The following is a 24,237-nucleotide window of genomic DNA, read 5'->3' on the forward strand; positions in this document are numbered from 1 at the left end:
ATGAGTCAAAAAAAATTTCCCAAGAGCCAAGGAATGTTAGGCCATATAGCCTGTTTTAAGGACTTGAGCTTTTCCTCTGCACGAGATCATGGACCACTAGAGAGTGATAAGCTCAGAAGTGATATAACACATAAAAAGGAAAGGCTATGGCTTTATTATCCCATATGAGTTTTTCTTTTTAAGTAGCATTTTGGGATCAGAATCTCATTCATTTCAGGGATTCATGGAGTACTCTGGCACACTGAAAAACCTAGAGATGCAATGGACTATAGGACAAGTAGCCATTTAATGGAATATTTTATACAATGACAATGCTCACTGGAATAAAATAAAACAAAATTTCAAAATATTCCAGGGTTATTTATGACTATTTCAATATTTGCCTCTGATCTGTATGCCTATCTCAGTGCCGACACTAGCATCAAATGCAGAGCTTTGCATTTCAAACTGCAAATTCCATTGTCTTATTTTGAATTAGAAGTGCTTTGAATCCGAGGGTTGCCTGGCTGGTACAGCTGGTTAAGCCTCGAGTCTTGGTTTTAGCTTAGGTCTGATCTTAGGGTCGTGAGATTGAGCCCCACCTCGCCCTCCATGTTTAGTGTGGATTCTGCTTGGTGTCTCTCTCCCTCTCCTTCTGCCCCAACCCCTCCCTCCTCTTTCACTTTCTCTCCCTCTAGAATAAATAAATAAATCTTTAAAAAAAAAGAAGTGCTTTGAATTCTGGGTTGAACTTTTCAGAAGCAGATAACACTCATCTTTTGGAGTCAAAGCAGTCTTCTTTTTTCTTTTTTTTGGACTTCTTATTTCTTTTCTTTCTTCTTCTTTTTTTATTTAAAATTTTATTTATTTATTTGACAGATAGAGATCACAAGCAATCAGAGAGACAGGCAGAGAGAGAGGGGGAAGCAGGTTCCCTGCTGAGCAGAGAGCCTGACCTGGGGCTCGATCCCAGGACCCTGAGACCATGACCTGAGCCTAAGGCAGAGGCTTTAACCCACTGAGCCACCCACGTGCCCCAAATATCCCATTTTTTATTTCAAATATCCAATTCTTTATTTCCCCAGTTACTTTGTAATTTATTTTTACAGTTTGCTTTCAACAGAAATCCAACTAAATCCCATGCACTTTGATTACTATATCTTTTAAATTTTTATTTTTTAGTTTCTAAGTTCCCCCAAGGTCATCTTTCTTTTTCTTTTCTTCCAATTTTGCTGTCATTGTTGAAGGAACCAGAGTGTTTCAATCCCTAGATTCTTTCAATCCCTGAGTCTAGATTCTGCTGACTGCATCTTTATGGTGACCTCATCATAGTCTGCAATCCCCTATGTACACTGTAAGTTGGTAGATAGAGCTAAAGGACAGATTTGTGTGTGTAATATACTTTTTTCAGCTAGAATACTTCATATGTTGTGCTATGTACCATTAATATATATCTAATCAGTCACTGATAACTATTGCCCAGGTAAATTTTTTCATTAGGAGTTGCAAAATCTTTATTTCTTAGGGGTATAATTATATGCACATAATTATCAAAGAAAAGAGATCCCAGCAAAAGAAAGGAAAATCACTAAGGTGAGGTCAATGTGAGGCGGCTGCTATGAACAAATCTGCTTTTCATGTTCTGTCATATCAAAATTATGTCCAATAACATATAATACTGATGTTCTGCATATATACAAAGGGGATATTTAATATTTCTGTATACACTTAGCAGACTGAATATATGCATTTATCTTGCACCTTCCTGAAATCCTATTAAGTTAGAAAAAAAACCCACAAAGGATCGTATAAAAGTCATATAAGGATCAGACTCTCAAGAATATAATCTGGGTCAGCTGTGCATCCAGACGACTATCTTGCAACCAGATAAGGATTAGTTTCTGGGACATTTAACCAAAAAGCCTCAGAACTCAGGAATGGGAGGCATGGTAGGAGTTAGGTGAAACACAGAGATCAGGCATTTGAATGACTAATGTTGGGGGAAGGAGGTTTGGATGAATGGTAGCCTGCATATTGAACAGTGAAACTCCCTGTCTTTTCCCCACCTAGGTAACAGGCTGGCAGCCAGGCATATTTTCCTCAGGCAGTAGTACTTCTCAAAAGAAATCAAATGCCAAAAGAAAACTCTCTTTAAATTGTGAAAGCTGGGGGTGCCTGGGTGATACAGTCAGCCTTCGGCTCAGGTCATGATCCCAGAGTCCTGGGACAGAGCCCTGGGTCAGGCTCCCTTCTCAATGGGGAATATTCTCCCTCTCCTTTTGTCCCTCCCCAACTGCTTCTGCTCTGTTTTGCTCTCTCTCAAATAAGTAAGTAAAATCTCAAAAAAAAAAGTGAAAGCTGAGAGGCTAGATTGCTATAGAACTATCTATGCTGAAGCATCCAATTAGCAAGCCCAGCCTTGATAGTAAATTTTTAGTGTCTTAGTCTTACATAGGTACGGATAGCTAAAGATCACCAGATAATTGAAGAAAACCTCTAAACTCAGAACTAAAAAAAAGTAAATAATGTAGCAGTAAAACATCACAAAGAAGTCATACCCAAAGCAAATGCAAAAAAAAAGAAAAGAAAGAAATTTTGCTATTTGCAAGAACATGGATGGACCTAGAGAGTATTATGCTAAATAAAATAAGTCTGACAAAGACAAACGTGGGATGATTTCACTCATATGTGGGGTCTAAAAAACAAAACAAATGAACAAACAAGAGAACAATCAGATTCTTAAATACAAGGAACTGGTTGTTGCTGGAGGGGATTGGAAGGCAGGGGTGGAGGGGTGGGGGGTGTGGAATGGCCGAGATCTGTGAAGGGGATTAAGAGGTACAAACTTCCAGTTATAAAATAAGTTAATCACAGAGATGAAAAGTACAGTATAAGGAACATAGTTAATAATATTGCAATAACGTATGGTGACAACTGGTGACTACACACTTATTGAGGTGATCATTGAGTAATGTATAGAATTATCAAATCACTATGTTGTACACCTGAAACTAATATAACATTGTATGCCAACTATACTTCAATAATAAAATAAAATCCTCATAATTATTATTCTCAGAGAGAAGAGAAATCATAAACATATACAAAAAATAAGAGAAAAATAAAATCCCTTGGGAAAAAAAAATTACTGCAAAACTGTAATGAAATGCAATCGGTAGACAGAATGAATTGAAATATCCCCCCCAAAATAAAAATGCAAACGAATGCAAAATAACAGATAACATTAAAACATCAAGGGATAAATTAAAAAGTTTTAACATTGATTATCAAAACCCAGAGAGTGAGGAGTATTTTACTTATTTTTGATACTCTTACCTAAAGTGCCACTAAGACATAAAAAGTGAAAGGCCTATAAACATAATTATTTTAAACAAATACAAATAAGTTAATGTCTCTTCCATCACGGCTTTAAAAGGTTTTTGACTTGAATTACAAACTGACCATCTTTTTATATACTTGTTCTTTTGTTTTTATTTTAGAAAAAATATCATACTCTTGCTTCATTTTTTTTTTTAATATCTATCTTGATAAAATAGTCAATAAACCAACTACAATCAAGTGACTTAGAAATAGTATTGGGGCACCTGGTTGGCTCAGCTGGTTAAGCCTCTGACTCTTGGTTTTGGCTCAGGTCATGATCTTGTCTTCCTGTATCAGAGTCCGGAGTCAGACTCTGCTCCTTGCGATTCTCTCTCTTTCTCCCTCTGCCCCTCCCCCTACTTGCATACTCTAAATAATAAATACATACATAAATAAAATTGTTTTAAAAAGACTTAAAAATAGAATTAAACTACATGAGAAAGAGATCATTTCTTCTGAGACAATCACAAATGGTTTATCAGGCAGAAAGTACTTGGTATGGACCTAAAAAATGCCAGATATTGATAGAAAAAGTAGAGATGAGCTCTAAAAACATGATAAAGGACAAAATTGCACAGGTAATAGAGGAAAAAGTCACAATCTGAGTGTCAGTAGGCCAGAAGGATAAAAGGGTGAATTAGGCCACAATGTGAGGGCCTCTGGAGGACCGGGAGGAAGGTACTATTCAGGTCTCCTGTGTAAAACCATTTCAAACTTTAGAATGCTGGTATTGGTCCTATGTATCTAATGGCAGCTTTTACTTATAAGGAAACGGATCTGTTCTCATTCAGTACAAAAACATCAGGCTACAAACAAATTGAGGTCTACTTTTATTTTTAGTGGCTCTTCAAATACTTAATGCAGGATTCTGGACACCATATAATATGACTCATTTGTCTGACTAGGACATACATAATTACCTAGGAAAGACTCAAAATATGGCAATAAAAATAGCTACATATATTATAAACAGAGTTTTTTGGTTAATTTGTCTCCATCAACAGTAGTTACCTTTCCTAATATGCATGTTTGTTGCTTGCCAAAGACTTTTTTTTTAGGCAGTTTATACAAATGATCAACTATGTGACTTGTATATCAAATGCTTAGAAATACATTTTGGTGACTAAATTACGATTTACTACCTTATTTTGTTCTTATTTTTAGGATGATCTGAATAAATCAGCCATGCAAAACTACTGGAAGCAACTATTTTTGACCTGAAAATAAATGTTATTATGCTTAAACTGAAGAAGTTAGCACACCATTTCTCCAATTACAGAATTCTACTTTCACAACATGTGAATGAAAAAGCAAAAACAAAAACTAAAACAAAAATAAACAAACAAACAAACAAAAAAAGAGAGAATTCCACAGTCATATTTACATGGTATATGCTGAATTAAACAAAGTTAAATAGGTTTCTTCCTAACGGACCTGAGAGAGCTAATATGAACTAAAAATCAATAGGAAAGGATTAGAGTAGATAGCATTTCCCAATCTTATTTGACCACACAACCTTTAATTTATATATGTTTTTCCAACATCTCTGAACACAATTTGAGAGAGTCTCTGGCCTAAAGGATTAGATTAACCTCTGATTTTTTTTTCCTGCTATGTTTCCTGAGTGAGGTGTTAAATAAATCCTAACACTTCAAATCATTTATGAACAAGTACCACCTGTTTAAATATTTGAAATAATAACCTTTATTTTATAGTGAGGCATAAAGGATCTTTTTCAAGTCAAAAATACATTCTGAAACCATATACTTTAAAGTTTAACTAGCTTTAATGTTAAATATCCATAAGACTTTTTATGTGTTTGGAACAGATCAAAATGCATTAAGAGAGAAAACAGAATAGCTCACCTAACATTATTTAGTTCAAATTAAAACTTCACACTTCACACATGAAATGTTTCCATGGTATAGCCAAAATGTGTATACAAATTGTTGCCTGTCCATTTTCTGTTCTTAAAATTCATCCACTTTATCATCTTATCCCAGTTAAGGAGAATTTATTAGCATATTTATTGGAATTTAGAGGTTACTTATAATCCTCAGAGATACTTATTTATAATCACTGAAAATATTTTTATTTTAATTAATTGTAACAATCTTTCTCTATGTATAATGAAATACATGAAAACACACAAATGCTTGAAAACACATCCACTGGAGAAAAAATATAATTAAGAAAACTAATCCTGCCTATTCAACTATAGCTATGATGATCATTTCAATGTACTGCCTTTGAATTTCTTCATTTTTGGATATTTATTGACACATTCACACATAAACAAGGATACATACCTACAAACCTACACGTACCCCAAAAATACACATTTCCATATTCTCACAAATGCCCCACACCCATAAACATACTCACTAACACATCCACTACCCTCATATTCTCTACCATATACACCCACACTCCAAATACACACACACACACACACACACACTCACAACCTCCCACCCCTCCCCCAACAAACATAAAAGTTTTCAGATGTAATTACGTGTTAGGTTTATAGAATATATAATTGTTTTCATCCTTCCAATCTATCTCACGAATATTTTTCTGTAACATTAATCCTCTAAAACATGAAGGATAATGCTCACACAGGATTATTAGATGTAAATTTACCATCAATTAAACCATCTCTACTGCTGGAAATTTAGATGGTTTCAAATTATTCGTTATTATATATAACACTTTAAAAGAAGATTTGTACATAACACTGATTTTTCTCATGTGAAAATTCTTAAGAGTGCCAAGTTAGAATCAATGTGTGTAAATATTTTAAAGTTTGACATTGCCACATTCCATTCTGGAAAATTTGCATCATTTTTCATCATATCCATAACCGATGTTTGAGATCATCCTTTTCCCACATTCTTGATAACATTCTGAATTATAATTATTTTTGTCAAAAAATATATCTTATTCTTTTCATTTATATTTATTAGAATATTAGGGAAATTAGACTCTGTGAGTGTGTGTGAATGTGTGAATTGCAGATTCATACTCTGTCCATTTTTCAATTGGTGTGTCCCCATTTCTCTTAGTTTGTTTAATATATTGAAGTTTGAAAACTTTTTCATATAAGTTAAAAATATTTTCCTAGTTAAACATTTGCCTTTCAACTGTGTTCATGGCAACTAATATATAGGACCTTTAAAAAACCCACTTCTTAAATAAAACATTTAGGAGAAATTTGTTTCTTGAAACACACTAAAGCAAGATATACTCAAAGGGCCTACTATTTTTTTTTTTAACTTTCTTAGAAATAATTGATGAAAATATTTAGGAATAAAGTAACATTAACTAGAGGTTTAATATCCAGTTTGCTCTGTTCCTTCTTTTTCCTACATACAAATACATGAAAGTAATATAGAGAGAATAATCAACAAATCAGTCAACTATATCCCATTAGGAAACCATCCTGTAAAAAATGGGCAAGAAAATTAAAATGAATAATACTTAGGCAAAATCTGTAAGGTCACAGTTTGTCTCACAAAGGCAGTTAAGTATCTCTGCTTTCAGACAACGAGTTGACTTGAGGGAAAAATAAAATAATTCAAATTTCTACTATACACTAAGAGCACAGTTAATGCCAAGATATTTAAAGCATCAAATATAAAACATTAAATTACATTTTTATGAAGCAATAGGGAATGCTTATTTAATATCTTATAAGGGAGGGAATTTTGATGTATAAAAGAGATGAAAAATTACCCCAGAAATGATAGATTTTTATAATGTCAAATTTATAACTCCCAAACCTAACAAGAGGTTTAGAAAATTACAAACATAAATATTAAAAAATCTTACTAAGCCAAAATACCCTGTTATAAAAACCTGACAAAGATGTGTCATTCTCAGTTGGGTATATGTTAATTCTCCTCACTTCCTCTTTCCCTAAGGTCAGGTTATGGAAATCTTCCCCACCCTATAAACCAGCTTCCTAAGTGTCCTGGTTGTTGCTTTGCCCCTCTCTAGTATACATTTCCTAGGTTCTGTGTTTGTTCTTTCTCATGTATAAAGCTGATTGTGTTCTCTGCTCTTGTTCAAAAAAATTAAAAGACTCTACAATATCTATAGGAAAAAAATTAATTTCTGTTATGTGGCCTACAATTACTTCATAACCAGCTACTTCATATCTGAAGCACAACAATCACTGTTTAAATTAACTTTGGAGAGGAAACTCCATAAAATATCTAAGAACTTAAAAAACAATTGTCATTATTTTTTAAATGACTTTAATCAACAAAGGGTTAGTATCTTAACAGCACATAGAAAATCACACAACCATAATTTAGAAATTGGCAATGACTACATACAGAAAATTCCTAGAAGAAATACAAATGACTAATGAACATAGAATATTCAAAGACGACTAATCAAAGAAATGCAAATTAAAACAAAATACTGTTTTCCCCTATAAATCTAGCAATGATTAAAACATTATCATCTTCAATGCTAAAAAAGCATGCACTGAATCAAGCAATCTCCTACATTTATAATGGTATGAATTGGAAAACTATTTTGGAAAGAATTTTAGCAAGATGTTTCAAGGGCATTTATGTTCACACCCATTGATCCAATTTCAGGAAATTATTATAAGAAAATAATGAGGAACCAGAAAGACACTCTGTACAAAAATTTTCCTAAAGAATTATTATTATTATTATTATTTAAAGATTTTATTTATTTATTTGACAGAGAGAGATCACAAGTAGGCAGAGAGGCAGGCAGAGAGAGAGGAAGGGAAGCAGGCCCCCTGCTGAGCAGAGAGCCGGAGGCGGGACTCGATACCAGAACCCGGAGAACACAACCTGAGCTGAAGGCAGCGGCTTAACTCACTGAGCCACCCAGGCACCCTCCTAAAGAATTATTTTAATAGACATATCAAAATACAGAAGTATAAGTAATGAAAATGATTAAGTACTGATATCTTTTAAATGAAATATCACACAGCAATTAAAATTATTTTTATGAACTCTAATGACACGGTAAAATGCTTGTGATAATGTTAACAGAAAAATATCAAGAGGAATGCCTGGCTGGCTCAGTGGGAGGAACGTGCACTCTTAATCTCGGGGTTATGATTCAAGTCCCATTTGGGGCATAGAGATTACTTAAACAAAAGCTTAAAAAAGAATAAAAATATCAAGAAATAATTTGTATGGTACCAACTGCATATAAAAACGACTGTGCCCAAGAAAGGACTGGAAGTACATTTATTAAAAAATAACAAGTAGTTCCTTCTAAATGATGTATTACAAGTGATTTTTATTTATATATTTATAACATTAAATGGAATAACTTTACTTCTGAGAATCTAAACACCAAAAATATGAGCACAGTGGAGATATACAAAGATTTCTTTATGGCAATATTTATAACAGCCTTTCCTTCCCCCCACCATGAATATAGCCTAAAATGCCCTGCACATCCAATCAGAAGGCAACTATTAGATAGACTATGGAACATTCCTACTAGGCTATTGTGAAATCAGTGAAATTATATTTAAAAGCAAAAATTTGATAGCCTAAAAACTTTTATGTAAAGCACTACATAAAATCTGAAAACTTGAAGAGAATGAGAAAACAAACCACAGACTGGGGGAAAACATTTGTAAAGGATTGCTATCCAAAATACACAAAGAACACTTACAACAGCAAAAAAGAAAATACCCCAGTGAAAATATGGGCTAAAGACTTTTTACAGATACCTCACCAAGGAAGATATACAGATGGTAAATAAGCATATGAAAAAAAAATTCCTATCATAAGAGTTCAGGGAAATGCAAATGAAAACAATAGTGAAATGACAGCATATGCCTATTAGAATGATTGGAATAACCAAATGCTGGTCAGAATGTGGAACAATAGGAACTGTTATTCTTTGCTAATTGGAATGCAAAATGGTATACAGACACTTTGGAAGACAGTTTGGTGGTTTTTTATAAAACTAAATGTACTCTTACCAGATGATTCAGCAACCAAACTCTTTGGTATCTACCCAAAGGAGCTGAAAACTATGTCCACACAAAAACCTGCACATATATTTTATAGCAATATTCACAACTGCCCAAACATGGAAACAACCAAGATGTCCTCTAGTAGGTAAACAGATAAACTGTGGTTTGTCCAGATATGAGAATATTATTCAGCACTAAAAACAAATGAGTTGTCAGTCCAAGTGAAAGAAACAATCTAAAGAGGCTATTTGCTATATCATTCCAACTACACGACATTCTAGAAAAGTCAATCAAAACTACGGAGACAATAAAAAAGAATACTGATTGCCTGGGGCTGATGAGAGAAAAGATAAATACATGGAGCAGAGAGGAATTTTAAGAGTAAAAATACTCTGTATGATACTATAATGATGGACATATGTCATCATATATTAGTCTAAACCCACAGAATGTACAACAAAAAGCAACCTTAATGTAAACTACGGACTTCGGATAATTATGGTGCGCCAGTGTAGTTTCAACAATTACAACACATGTGCCACTCTGGTGGGGGATATTCATAATGAGGAGACCTTGCATGCGTGGGGGAAATCTCCATACCTTCTCAGTTTTGCTGTGAATCTAAAACTGCTCTATTAAGAAAGAAAGAAAGAAAAACATGGTTGATGGGAGTGCAAATAAATAATAAATAAAAAGAAAAATAAAACATGGTTTTTGAGAGTGCAAATAAATAAATAAAAATAAAAATAAAAAACTGAGTATACAACCATGTCACATGTAACCATATTACAACTATGGGAAAACACAAGAGAAGAAGATAAGTAATAGAATTGTTAAAAATATTTCTTTATCTTAGACAGAGAGGCAAGGGTGGGGAGCGGGGGGTGGGGGGCAGAGGGAGAGAGAGTCTTAAGCAGATTCCACATTGAGCAGAGCCCAAGGCAGGGCTTGATCTTTTAACCCTGAGAATATGACCTGAGCTGAAACCAAGGTTTGGGTGCTTAACCAACTGTGCCACCCTGGTGCCCCTATAATAGTATTATTAATATAGAAGTATTATTAATATAAAAGCTTGAAGTGACATGATAAGATTATATTGTTATTTTTTCCTGTGTATTTTATATATATGTTCTGAGATTTCTAGACTGTATGATTCTATTCATCTTAAAAAAAAAATGGGGGGGGGGCGCCTGGGTGGCTCAGTGGGTTAAAGCCTGTGCCTTTGGCTCAGGTCATGATCCCAGGGTCCTGGGATCGAGCCTGCATTGGGCTCTCTGCTCAGCAGGGAGCCTGCTTCCCTTCCTTTCTCTCTGCCTGCCACTCTGCCTACTTGTGATCTCTGTCTGTCAAATAAATAAATAAAATCTTAAAATAAAAAAAGGGTGCTATTGATCTAAGGATACAAATTTCTAATTATAAAATGAGTTAAGTTCTGGGAATCTAACATACAGCATGGTGACTGCAGTTAATAATATTGTATTATATACTTGAAATTTGCTGGAAGTGTAGGTTTTAAGTGTTCTCTCATATACACAAAAATGGTAACTATGTGAAGTGATCGATGTGTTAATTATCTTGATCATGGTTTTTGATGTAGAAAGGATGTTAGGGTTTGAACTCAACAACCAAGAAAGAATTCTTGAGATGTCTTTGGTGCAAAAAGGTGGTTTTATTTATATATTTATATATTTACATTTTTAACATATATTTTATATTTACATATTTATATATGGGCCCATGGGGCATGGGGACAGGACCCCTGGGCAGAAAGAGCTGCACTGGGGTCATGAGAAATGGCCCATTACATAATATACTTTCAAGTTCGGAAGGGTTTAGGCATTGTATAAGTCTCTAAGGAATTTGGAATCAAGGTTTCCAGAACCTTGAGGGGTTAGCTATTGTTAGGAAAAGGTCATTTATTATTGTCTAGAAAACCTCAGTCATGAGACTCTTCAGATATATATTCGTGGATCATTAGCTTGGGAGATGATTGCCAACACATATTCAGGGGGTAGAGATAAAGGAAGTTTCCAAAGGAATTTTTATATATTAAAGTAGATTTACAGGATCCTGGGGGTTGGCCCAAGACTGCCTTTTGCCTTTAGGCAAAGTATCAACACTGAGGCAGTCGAATCTCTAGAGGAATGTCACTCTGCCTGTTTCAAGGACTTGTCAGTGGACTGTAAGAAGTAAGGAAATTTAATATGTTTTCTTCTGCTTTTGTTTCTCACATCAGTTTTCATTTTATAATATATATGTATATCAAATCATCATGTTGTACACATTAAATATATACAATTTTTATTTGTCAATTATATCTCAATAAAGTTCAAAATGTGAATGAGGTTAATGATTCTATTAGATGACCACATTCTGTGAGAATGCATATTCTAGAGTAAACTAAAGAATAAAGAAACAATGTCAAAATGGGAAATAAAAACATAAAACACAGTATGCTCTCAAATCTCAATTTGACTAGAAAACATAAGGAGAAAAGGAGGGGTAATAAGCAGAAGAGACATGTCATAACTAGATTACAGAGAAGCCTTAGCTAAGATAATAGAGTTGGCTTTCATGAGGTAAGCAATAATCTGTTTTGTTTAGTTTGGTTTTTATTTGAGAAGAATGACAGGGTAAAAGCAATAGTTTAGTGACTTTTATCTATACATAATAAATTAGATTAAAGCACCTGATCAATTCAAGGGCCAGAGCAATGACCTAATGACCTGGTGATTATGAGAAAAAAAGAGAAGAATGGCCTTGAATAAATTATGAGAATAGAACTGTTAAATTTAAAGACCAACTGACATGGATAAAAAGGAAGATAAAAGTCTCGTGGATGTGTGTCCAAGTCTAAATGACCTTGAGAATAAATAATTCTGCATTTAAGGCATACAGGAACATGGGGTGGAGAGAATGGTAAATTTAAGATGAGGTGAGAATACCTAACATATTTTGATTATTTGTCTTATTTCTCCCTCTTTGAAAGAGTAGTTGTGTCTTTTCATCCTTATATAAAAGTACCTTGGAAAAATACATACCCCTTTCCTAATAAAAGTAAGTAGATATTCAGAAACAAATGTAATAAAAAATCTGACAATTTCATGTGGAAACTACCACACAACAAAGATATAGCTATATATAAACATTCATCATCATTTTAGCATATCCCTAGGACTAGGGTTCTCAAACTTTAGAGTGCTTTAGAATCCTCCAGAGGGCTTTTAAAAACACAGATTGCTGGGTTCTACCCTCAAATTTCTAAATCAGGAAGTTGGGGTGGGACCAGGAATTTGCATTTCTAAGAAGGTCCTAGGTGATGCAGATGCTGCTGGTCTGGGGACCACAGGTGGAGAGCCACTGCCCTAGAACCACATCACTCTAGGGCAGCAAAGATAAACCTTTTAAGTAACTGAGGGTAAGTGAAATATTGTCAAGGACAAACATGTGAAAAGATAATTGGAGCAGACTACACACAAGGCCTTCACTGGAACTGCAAAATGACAATTTGCACAAGTGATGTTTCATTATTTAAGCATCAAAACCGATGTCCAGAGAACCTCAACTGTCGTTTCAAACTGAATCTAAATACTTACACTAGATAGTCACTAGATCAAATTCTGTTTTTAGTGAGGGATAGAAATGAAAGCAATAGAAAAGTTTTTAATAACTGAAATTTCCCTTTACTATATTGATTCTTGATATGCATTAAGCTAATTTATGGGGTAAAGAGTAAAAAGTCATACTGCATATGACCTACTTAAAGTTGTGTTTTTCAATAACACTATCAATAACAAGAAGCAACATTAATACCTTCTAAGAAATGTTACCATGTTTTATAAGATTACCAAGAAGTTTTATAAATGTTGGATAAACATGCTACACAGTTTTTCTTATTCACAAATTTGCCACCTCCGTATCTGTTATCCATAATTACTTTAGAAGTCATATGAAGTTTCATATGTTACAAAATCCTAGAACTCAGAAATCAAGTCACTCCAAGACATCTAATGAAAGATCTGTAAAATCTGTGCAAGTATGGGAAGTCATATAGCCTATAATCTTTCCAAATCTCAGTATAAGTATGGATAAAATGGGAGTGAAAACTTCCATCTTGAAAATATTGAACTGAATTAAGCAATATATCTGTTAGTACCAACATAAACAAGGATCTTAACAAACATTATTTACTTATTTTGCCTGAGAAATCTAAAATATCATCTTGAAAATGTTACAAAATTGAAAAACTTTAAACTTGAAAAAGTTATAAAATTCACTTTTTGATCCCTCCTTATATCCATGATGGATTTGAGAAAAGAAAGAACTAACAACCAGAAAGACTAGATTCTATAATGATTCATGGAAATAACTGGCTTATCCGCTTCAAAATTGAGCCATTACTTAACCTAATATAGTCATAAAATTATTAATTCTATAGTCCATATGAGATTTCCAGTGTGTCCTGCAGTTCATTTGATGAGCTATATATACAAAACTCCCCTAGAATCAATTGAAAGTGGAATCTAAAATTACCCAGCTTCTCTCTACCTAAAATCTGTAACCAGAAACTGTTAGCACAGGAAAGTACTCAGCCACATTCCACTGAACCCAGAGATGAAAATCCAGTGGTAGCAGAAAGCAAAAACAATCATGGTACATGTCATTACTAAGTCAGGCAGTTCTTTTCTCCAAGCAAACAAAGCTCAGGAGAGCCACAGAAGTTCACTGGGCAGCCACCCAGGTGATCAGCTTATAAATATTAAAGGTTCCCACGTCTTATATAGTTTAAACAACACTGACTGGCTCCCTCTTTTCTATACCTAAAATATCCACTTTACCAAAATGATCCTTACTTCTTTATTTTAAAAAATATGTTAAAGTCCAGGGGCGCCTGGGTGACTCAGCGGGTTAAGCCTCTTCCTTCGGCTCGGTTCATAATCTCAGAGTCCTGGGATCAAGCCCCATATTGGGCTTTCTGCTCAGTGGAGAGCCTGCTTCCCCCTCTTTCTCTCTGCCTGCCTCTCTGCCTACTTGTGATCTCTCTCTCTCTCTCTCTCTCTGTCAAATAAATAAATAAATAAATCTTAAAAAAAAATGTTAAAGTCCAAACAAGTTCTGTATTAGGATCTGATTATTTAAAAACCTTTTTTCCTAAAATATGTATGTATTTTCAGATTATAACTTTGAAAATATCATTCTGATTCATCATCATCATCATTCAAGATTCTGACATAAAACAGTGCTAATGATACTTCCTAGACCAAGATATTTTAAAATTTGGGTTTATTTTGCTGCCTAGACATCAAACCACAAAAAGAGGGAATGGAGTGGAGAAGAAACCTAGATATTATCAAGAATTTAATTCTTGAGCCTTTTATCTATGAAGATCAAAGTTCATATACAGGCAAGTAAAAAAGTGATCCCCACCATCTATTTAAACCCTGATGGATATTTAATGCCAATTTGAACTTCTCAAATAGCTTTCATCTTATATTTCAAAGTGATTTTATAACTATGCTTTGACTTTTTTAATTGCATTGACTTAACCATATACTACATAGAAAACCATTTTACAGATGGGGAAACTGAAGCAACCATCCAATGAATCAGGAAGGGGGGCGCGGGGGTGGGAAACCCACAACAAAAAACAAAAAACAAACCACCTCTTAGTTTAAACTAACTGAAGTTTCCAAATTCCACAAAACCACATTTACTACGTATTAATCAGACTACATATTATGATGTTCTCTTTATTATATATCAGAACATTTCTCATGATCTTTCTCAATAGAAATGACACAGGGCCACTTAAAGAATGAGCTTTTATACTGAATGATCCACATATGGTTCTGTATTGTGAAACTCTTCACAGACACACACAGAGTCACAGGCACATTCTGAAGTTTTTTAAAATAGTTTTACTCTTAAGAAAAAGTACTCAAGCTCCCTACACATCTAATATTTAAATATATGACTACTGTGCAAACATACTTTACCCACAGAGTTCATGCAAGTCAGCAATACCTAGCTTGCGCAGTGAAATGAATCAAATACTGTCAACAGAAACAAAAAATGGACTTTCAATATAGGTTGACAACTTCTTTTTGAGCAACAACTCTATTCAGCTTCCAGCTAAGGCAGTGTGGAATAGATTCAATAAGAGAGGCAAATTATTGCTTTCAGGGAATTTAGAGTCTACCTAGAAAAATGAAGAGCTCAACAAAACAAAACAAGTTGGCAGAAGCAGTGATTAGTACTGGCCAAATATATATAATATATGTAAATATTGTGGATCATATGGATTGAAGGCACCATGTAAGCGCACTCTACTTAAAAAGGAAGAAATCCCTTCAGGAAGCTGTAACATCAAGGCCAAGTTCCCTGCTTTGATCTTTGCACTGATGCTAATGCCCATTCCACACATTCTGAATAATAATAGTACCTTATTTTCATGTCTCACCACTTCTTAATAATCCCTAGTGTCTTCTCTCAACGACCTAAGCTATACAGTGTTTCTAGAATTATCTTCCTAAGGCCCGAGTCAGATCATGGTATAGTGAATAAGGGGGATAGACTCTGGAGTCAAGAGACTCAAGCATTGAACCCTGGCCCGGTCACTTATTTTATTACCTAAGTGATTTGGGCCAATTTACATAATGTCCCTAAGCCACAGATTGTGGAATACTAATAACACGCCTACTTTTAAATCTTCCATAAGGCCTAAATAAAATATGAAAATTCTTAGCAGAATACTCAGCAGGTAGTAAATGTTCAAAAAATATGAGATGCGATTTTAACTATGTCCCTCCCCCGACAAATAAAGGCTTTTAAAGTCTATCGGATAAATTATAAGCTTCTTCATAAATTCATACTCTTTCACTTTATGGCCCAGCCTACTTTTTCTAGATTTCTATCATAACCTTTCCTACTGGCAATCCATGTTGCAGCCAAACCCGATGGTGTGCCTTCTCTACATTCTCCGTATAATGCTCTGTCCCTCTATGTTTGGGCAGTGCCTTTGATCAGCCTCAAATATCCTTCTCATCCCATATTCCCCTTGTCAAGTACAGTTCCTCGATGGTCAGATCCAAGTGCTGCCTCTTGCATGATACAACCCTTATCCCTGGACCAGACATGGAGTCTATTCTTTTAATTGCAAGAGCACATTCTATCGGTATAGATGAGCACCGACACGATCAAAGCTGAGCTCTGGAGTGTCAGAGGCTGGGCTTTTCTCTCCTTTTGATGGCCAAAGTTGGCAGCCTACCTTCTGCACAAAGCAAGACTGAAATAAAGGTTGAATGGATGATGAATTCACAGACTTAACAAAAGAAATATCAGAACACAACTGACCCTGTCCCTTGGGAACTTCTCATATAGCAAAGCTGATTCACATCTGAACAAATATTTAATGCACAGCATACAAAAGCACTGGGCTTTCCAGTACTATTCAATTACTCTACTTGAAAGAGCCCCAAAGTGGGTGTCAAATCTGGTTACTGCACAGTGATCGTTCTATTTTATGGCCAAACATGCAAACTGACATAGATTATGTACAACTTTAAGGAGGTAAGTATAGCCTCTTGAGAGTTTTTCAATTAAAGATTATAAAAAGAAAAAAGAACCTTACAATGAATGATTAAATCCGTTTTGTTGTACGCTTTAACAGATCTCTCAGAAATGCAGAGATCTATGCTCATTTTTTAGGGATAGAAAAAAATCTTAAGTCACTTATCCGTAATAAAACAACATTGAGTGGATTGTGCTTATACTATCTGATAGCAGACAGATAACTTAGAAACTCATTTAATTAAACAAATAGGTTTATTCACATGACTCTGTCATCTTGCAGCCCTAATTTCATCTGAAATACAAACTAGAACTTTGGGTATGCTACAGGTCAAAAGCATGGTATTCATGTTTCCCTGAGAGTTTAATAAAAGTTAAAGTAATTTGGCAAGAGTATGATGTAATTCAAATTGAGTGAACACAATTACTTTTCTTACCCTTCCATTCCAGGAATAGATTTGCCCTTAGGACAGATGTATCCAAGCTCTTTCTGCTTTAATGGCTCAGGGTTCCATGGGGTCTCCCCAGCAATTATTTTAAAATTAATGACTGCATTCTGATTTAATGATTTAACTAACTTTTCTTCCTTGACCCTTCTTTAACTACAGCAGATCTTTTGTTTCCTTCAAAAGACATTAGGACAAATATAGCAAATTCAGGGTTAGGCTCTGACCTTTACTTACAGACACAATTACAGCAGGGCCCTTTTAACTCTGGTGACTCAGTAAAAGCAGACCTGCTGTCAAGAAGGGCAGTAAAGAAAGGTCAAAGACTAATGGAGGAAAGGTGCGAGGTGGCCTTTCAAAACCCCAAAGTATATTGCCCTTCATTCCATTTACTCATTCATTGTTTAAATGTCTTTCAGAAAGTAATTTAATAAGTTTACAGCATTCCTGAAGTTACTGCATGTGGGTAAATAAAGCTTAAACCATGGGTCAGATGTTCTTAACCCATGGCTTCAGGAAGGGCTTCAGATGATCAAACTTCCTGGAAGGGCATGAAAATTTTGTGTTTATGCACATTTCTTTCCTTCCTTGGCATGGAGATTTCATAGCATTACCAACTTCTTGAAGGAATCTGTATTGCCCCAAAATATTAAGACTCATGAACACAGAATAATCAGTAGGTATTAAAATAAATTCAATTACATCCAAGTGACTTTTAAAAAAAGTTTTACACGTTACCTTCAAAACCTCCAACATTCAAGTCAGACAACCAGAACAGAATTCCTAGCACATGGGCATAGGTGTCTTTAATGAAATAGCTAGATTTCTTAGAAGGGATATACTGGATATAACCCAAAACTCCAACTTTTTACCTTGAAACTGATGATTTATTGGAAACAGAGGAGTTTCATAAAGTGAAAATGTGTGCATGGAGATGGAAAGCATGCAGAGAGCATGTGCAGCAGACGAAACAGAACAGGGCAATTAGGAGGTGGTGGAATGGTAGAATGGTCATGAGCACATGTACTGGAGTCGGACCATCTGAAAAAGAATCTAAATCCATCATTTTCTAGTTAGCGGTGTGACCCCAAAATATGTATCCCAGTGGGTTACATGTAATGTGCTTAAAAGAGCTTGCCTGACATATCGTAAGTAAACTTAATTATTACCTCCTGATGACATTAGGTGCTGATGACCGCACTCAAGATGAAGGAAGGCCCCACCTAACATCAATATCAGTATTTAAAACTGACCTTAGGACAGAGCCTGTTCACCTTCTTTTACCTTGTAATGAATCACTTTTAGGTCTGGACCACCACTGATCTACACTGTATGAATGAGGAGCCTGGGAAATGAATAGAAGTGGCCCCCAACCTGTGTCCTGGGGACCTAAATTTGATCACTAACCAGATGTGTCAAATTGGCTAGGCCATAGTACCCAGATATTTGGGCAAATACAGTCTAGATATTTTTTTTTAAATGATTTATGCTGTGAAGATATTTTTTAGATGGGATTAACATTTAAATTAGTATTGTTGAGGTGAAGCAGATTACTCCCCATACTGTGGATCTCATGCAATCAGGTGAAGGCCTTAAGAGAAAAACAAAACAAAACAGAAAAACAGCCGTCTCTCAAGGAAGAGAGAAGTCTGTTATTTGATTGCCTTCAAGCTTGAACGACAACCGTGTCTCTAGCCCACATGCCTACTCTGCAAATTTTGGACTTGCCAGCCTGCACAATCACTTAAAACAATTCCTTAAAAATCTCTTTCACATCGGGTGCCTGGCTGGCTTAGTCCATATAGCATACAACTCTTAATCATGAGGTGGTGAGTTTGAGCCCAACATTGGGCATAGAGATTACTTAAAAAATAAAAAAATAATATGGGACGCCTAGTGGCTCAGTGGGTTAAGCCTCTGCCTTGGGCTCAGGTCATGATCTCAGGGTCCTGGGATCAAGCCCCTCATCAGGCTCTCTGCTCAGCAGGGAGCCTGCTCCCCCCTCCCCTCCTCCCCCCCTCTCCGCCTATTTGTGATCTCTCTGGCTTTGTCAAATAAATAAATAAAATCTTTTAAAAATAATGATAAATAAATACATAAATAAATAAAAATTTTTAAAACTCTCCCTCTTGCTCTCACTGTGTGTGCATGTGTGTGCACACATTTGCTACTCTGTAAAACAGGGTAATAATATATACTTCCTCAATTTTTTAAATGATTAAAAGAGAGAATGTACATACAGTGCTTTTTAAGTTAGACAAATATTAGTTATTAATGAATCCTCATTGAGAGGATGTTGCTTTTTTTCTTTATCTTCAGATTATATCTTCAATACAAGGATAGTGTCTAGAAGACAGTGACTAACAAGGAGAAAGGCATTGCAGAAAATGTCAAAACTTATAAAACATGGGTTCCACCATCAATTTTCACTAACTGAGCACAAACTAGTGACTGGGCATTATAAACAGATGTTACTCTATGTTTTTCATTTAGTATCCTAACAATCATAGAAAGTTTAATGAAATAATCCCCATTTTTATTTTTATTTATTTTTTAAAAGATTTTATTTATTTATTCATCAGGGAGACAGAGAGTGAGAACAAGCAGGGGGAGCATCAGACAGAAGGAGAAAGAGGCTCCTTAAGAGCAAGCAGCCCCATGTGGGACTCCATTCCAGGACTCTGGGATCATGACCTGAGCTGAAGGCAGCCACTTAACCAACTGAGCCACCCAACTGTCCCAATAATTTGCATTTTTTGATGTGGTCACTGAGCCTTGAAGATGTTAAAAATTCAATCATGACCCTAAAATAAGAGTAGGGAATAGCAGAACTTTTAACCCAGATTTTCCTGACTGTATTCTTAATCTCTGCACAACACTAAATTTCCAGAATAAATCAGTTCAAATCTAAAATGGTGGGAGATATAAATACATCAAAAACAATTCCGTTAAACCAGTTAGAATGACAACCAAACAGCTTCCCTTATCAGAGGTCTAAGCCTAGGAATCAACTGTCAATTACTAAGAATTGGCAATTACCCATGAACATGGCAATATTGCCATGTCTCCCTCTTCTACAGATTACCTTTCACTTTCTTCTCCATATGTGTTGTACTTTTAACATCTTGGCATTCTTTGCGTTTAAAGCTGCACCACAGATATCTGAACTGGCCCCTGCTGCAGGCAGGATAAGCCAACATCTGTGACTCTAGAAACAGGTGACGTTGCCCTGTCAAGAGTCTCTCTCAGTCATGTCTTGAGGCCTGAAACTCCAGTATTATTTCTTTGCACTTGAAGTAACTTTTTACAAGTCTGTATGGCTTTTCATTTTAAAAAAGAACTTATACGCAAATATATGAAAATTTTAACATCTGTAAACATTATTTTATTTGAATGACTTCCTCTCCTTCCACGCACCACTATAAAAACACTGGCAGAGGGGCATCTGGGTGGCTCAGGTATTTGAGCATCTGTGTTCAGCTTGAGTCATGATCCCAGCCAGGGTCCTGGGATCAAGCACCACAGCAGGCTCCCTGCTCAGGGGGGTGCCTGCTTCTTCCTCTGCCTCTGCTTCTCCCCCTGTTTGTGCTCTCTCTGTCTCTCTCTCTCTCAAATAAATAAATAAAATCTTTTTAAAAATTAAAAAAAAATTAAAACACTGGCAGAGAAACATCTAAATGAGGCTATTGAAAGGAGAAGTACAGAGCAGATCTTTTGTTTTCACTCTCTTCCCACTTACTCTTAGGACTAGCCCTGTCCTACAGAAGAAGACTTTGAGAGATAGACGTGGATAGAAGGGAGAGTTGTATCTCTACTACTTTTTTCATTTTTTAAGATTTTATTTATTTATTTGACAGATCACAAGTAGGCAGAAAGGCAGGCAGACAGAGAGGGGGAAGCAGGCTCCCCGTCAAGCAGAGAGCCCAATGCGGGGGCCCGATCCCAGGACCCCGGGATCATGACCTGAGCTGAAGGCAGAGGCTTTAACCCACTGAGTCACCCAGGCGCCCCCGTAGAAAGATACCTTTTAAGCCAATGAAACTCAAAACTAAGAAAAAACGAAAAGCAAAATGTCCTTATGTAAGATTACTTAAGTTATGGTTAAGACTAGACATGAGAAGAAAGTGGTGACAGAATATAATACTTAAAACTATGAAGATTACTTTCTTCATACCCCCTTTATCTAGGAGTCATCATAGGAAAAGGACAGATTAATCTAAAAGGGATCTATTTTCCCTGCAAAGGAAAAGTGATTATATTCTGTTTTCTTTCCCACAATGCCTTTATGAGGTTTTAATTATAGTTTTAGAAGACTTCCAACGTAGCAGGTAAGCACACAGTTTTATATTTAGTATAATTTTTAAAATACACATAACCGGTAATGATTCCACCAATATTCAAAAATTTCTTTGGTGATCCTTAGAGCCAAAAGCATGCCAATGATTACAGACAACTTTCAGATCTTTATGTGATAAACACAAAGGTCAAATGTCTATTAATTGGAAAATACCTAGAATAGTCTTAAAAACTTGTTTCTCTATTTGTAACCTTAGAATTTGCTTATCCCCAATCTATGCAGATTTTACTACTGCTATTTCTAATGGAGAGGTAAGTTGCAAACAAATGGTTAAAACTCTGTGTAAATGCACTAAATGGGAAAATAAAAACAAATTCCGTTATACCTATATGATGCAATACTACTCAACATTAAAAAATGAATGAAGTACTGATAAACACAAAACGTACAAATACCAAATGGTACGCTAAATAAAAGAAGCCAGACACAAGAGTTTATACAAAATCACCCGTACAGCTGTATTCATTTCTCTCTCTTTTTCTCTCTCTCTCTATGCATTTATATATATAAAATGAACTCAATAAAATGAAACCAATCTATAGTGACAAAAGCACGTCAGTGGTTGATTTGGGAGTTGGGGGAGGCAGGAAGAAGAGTTTACAAAATTAGTATTTATGTACATCAAAACTTACCAAATTGTATACTTTAAATATGTGTAGCTTATTCTATGTCAGTTATACCTCAGTAAAGCTGTTTTTTAAAAATTTTGTGCAAAGGAAGTATGTTGCAATATAACTTAAAACACCTTAATTCATTCGAGTATTCTTTAATATTCAAAAGCAGTAACTGGACGAGGTAGGTATGATGGGAATTAAAGGATAAAAGAGTTACTATTACCTTAAGTCTGCCACAATCAAAGCTGGCAAGAGACAGGAAATTAAACAACAAATTAGAGTGAAATTTTTATAAATACGATTTTTTAAAAGCCCTGAGGAAGGAGCGATTATCTCTTTTTCGGGAAGTATTGCAGAAGTCTCTTTCAAAACATCACTCAAATATCAACTTCTCAATGAAGTCTTCCCTCTCCATACTACTTAGAAGTATAATCCTATCTCTCTCACATCTTCTCCATGGCACTTATCATCATCATCTGACAGCATTTTTCTCATTTATTTGTTTGGCATCCACACCTCCTCATATACATACATCAAATTAAACTTGACAAGGGCAGTAATTTTGCCTGTTTTGTTCACTGCTGAGTTTCTATAACTTCTGGGAGAACTAAGTACATAAAAAAATGTGCAAAAAAAAAGAAAAAAACCCCACTTTTTCCCGAATAAATGAGAAAGTAGACTGAAAATTTACAATGGGAAATATCATAATATCATAGGCTGGTCCTGGGGGGGATTAAAGCAGTTAATTCAACAGACATGACTCCTGATGTTATAATATGTATACATGTATGTAGTGAATAATTAAAAATAAATTCAATAGACTCATGCCTAAATGAGACTGGTCTTATCAAAGAAAAGCACAGACTAATGGGAAAGGCTATACCAGGGCAACCTAATCTGGGATTACAGTGTTTGAGAAGCTCTCATGGGAAGAAGTAATATTTAGCTGAGATCTGGAAGGTAAATAAGAATTATCCAAGAGAATGTGGTGAAGGAATGTGCCATCAGTGGAGAGGAGAGCATGGGTGGAGGGCCTGAGACAGAAAGAATTCAGCACATTTCTGGAACGGAGAGAAAGGACAACAATGTGGCAGGAGAGCAGAAAGCAGGAGGGAGTAGGGACAGATGAAAATGGAGTGGTGGGACCAAGATGCCACCTCTTGTAGGGAACATTAAGGATTTTATATGTTCTCCTTAGAGTCGTAGAAAGTCACTGACAGCTTATATTTAAATAGAAAGTAGCATGATTAGATTTGCTTTATAAAGGTATCTCTGTGCTGTGTGCATAATGAACTGGGAAGAGGGAAGAACCAAGTGTCAAGGACTTGACTCAGAGCCCCCTGCACTGATCTCGGGATTGGGTCCTTCCATCTCTCTTCTGAGCAGGAAGTTCTTCACAATATTTTCTTAGTAGCGCTTCAACCCCAGTGCTACTGATAGTTTCATTTCCACTTTCAGTACTTTTTAAAATTATTACTCCTTCCAAAGGTTTGTCCATTTTCTTAGCCATTCACAGGGCCAGTGGGACTTTGTGGATCCACTGTATTACCCGTTTATATATCACATACCTATTTTTCTACTTCCTGAATCTATCATCTTATTTTCACAAGTTGCTTTTTCCTGCACTCTTTGAATATATTCAGCTGTTTTTTCTAACTTCTAGACGAAATGTTTAGCTAATGCATTTCAAATGTTCTTCTTTCTAATGTAGTATTTGGGCATTTGTTGTACATGTACTGACTCATAGTGGTTGTTTCCATTCAGTTTATATTTTATAAGTTGTATCATCATCTCTTCTTTAATCTCTGAGTTGTTCAGAAGCATGCTTGTAAATTTACAAAGGTGGTTCTTTTTATTTCTTACTGCCAAGTTCCTACATTGGCAGAAAATGGATTCTGCATGAAACAT

At 35.4% G+C, this 24,237-nt stretch overlaps 1 protein-coding gene across 2 annotated transcripts in view; it reads right to left on the reverse strand.

Annotated features, from left to right (window-relative positions):
- MMP16 (matrix metallopeptidase 16) overlaps nucleotides 1-24,237 on the reverse strand; it is a 289,876-nt gene that overhangs the window by 172,183 nt on the left and 93,456 nt on the right. The window lies entirely within an intron of this gene.

Source organism: Mustela nigripes, chromosome 3 (assembly GCF_022355385.1).
Source record: "Mustela nigripes isolate SB6536 chromosome 3, MUSNIG.SB6536, whole genome shotgun sequence".
NCBI lineage: Eukaryota > Metazoa > Chordata > Mammalia > Carnivora > Mustelidae > Mustela > Mustela nigripes.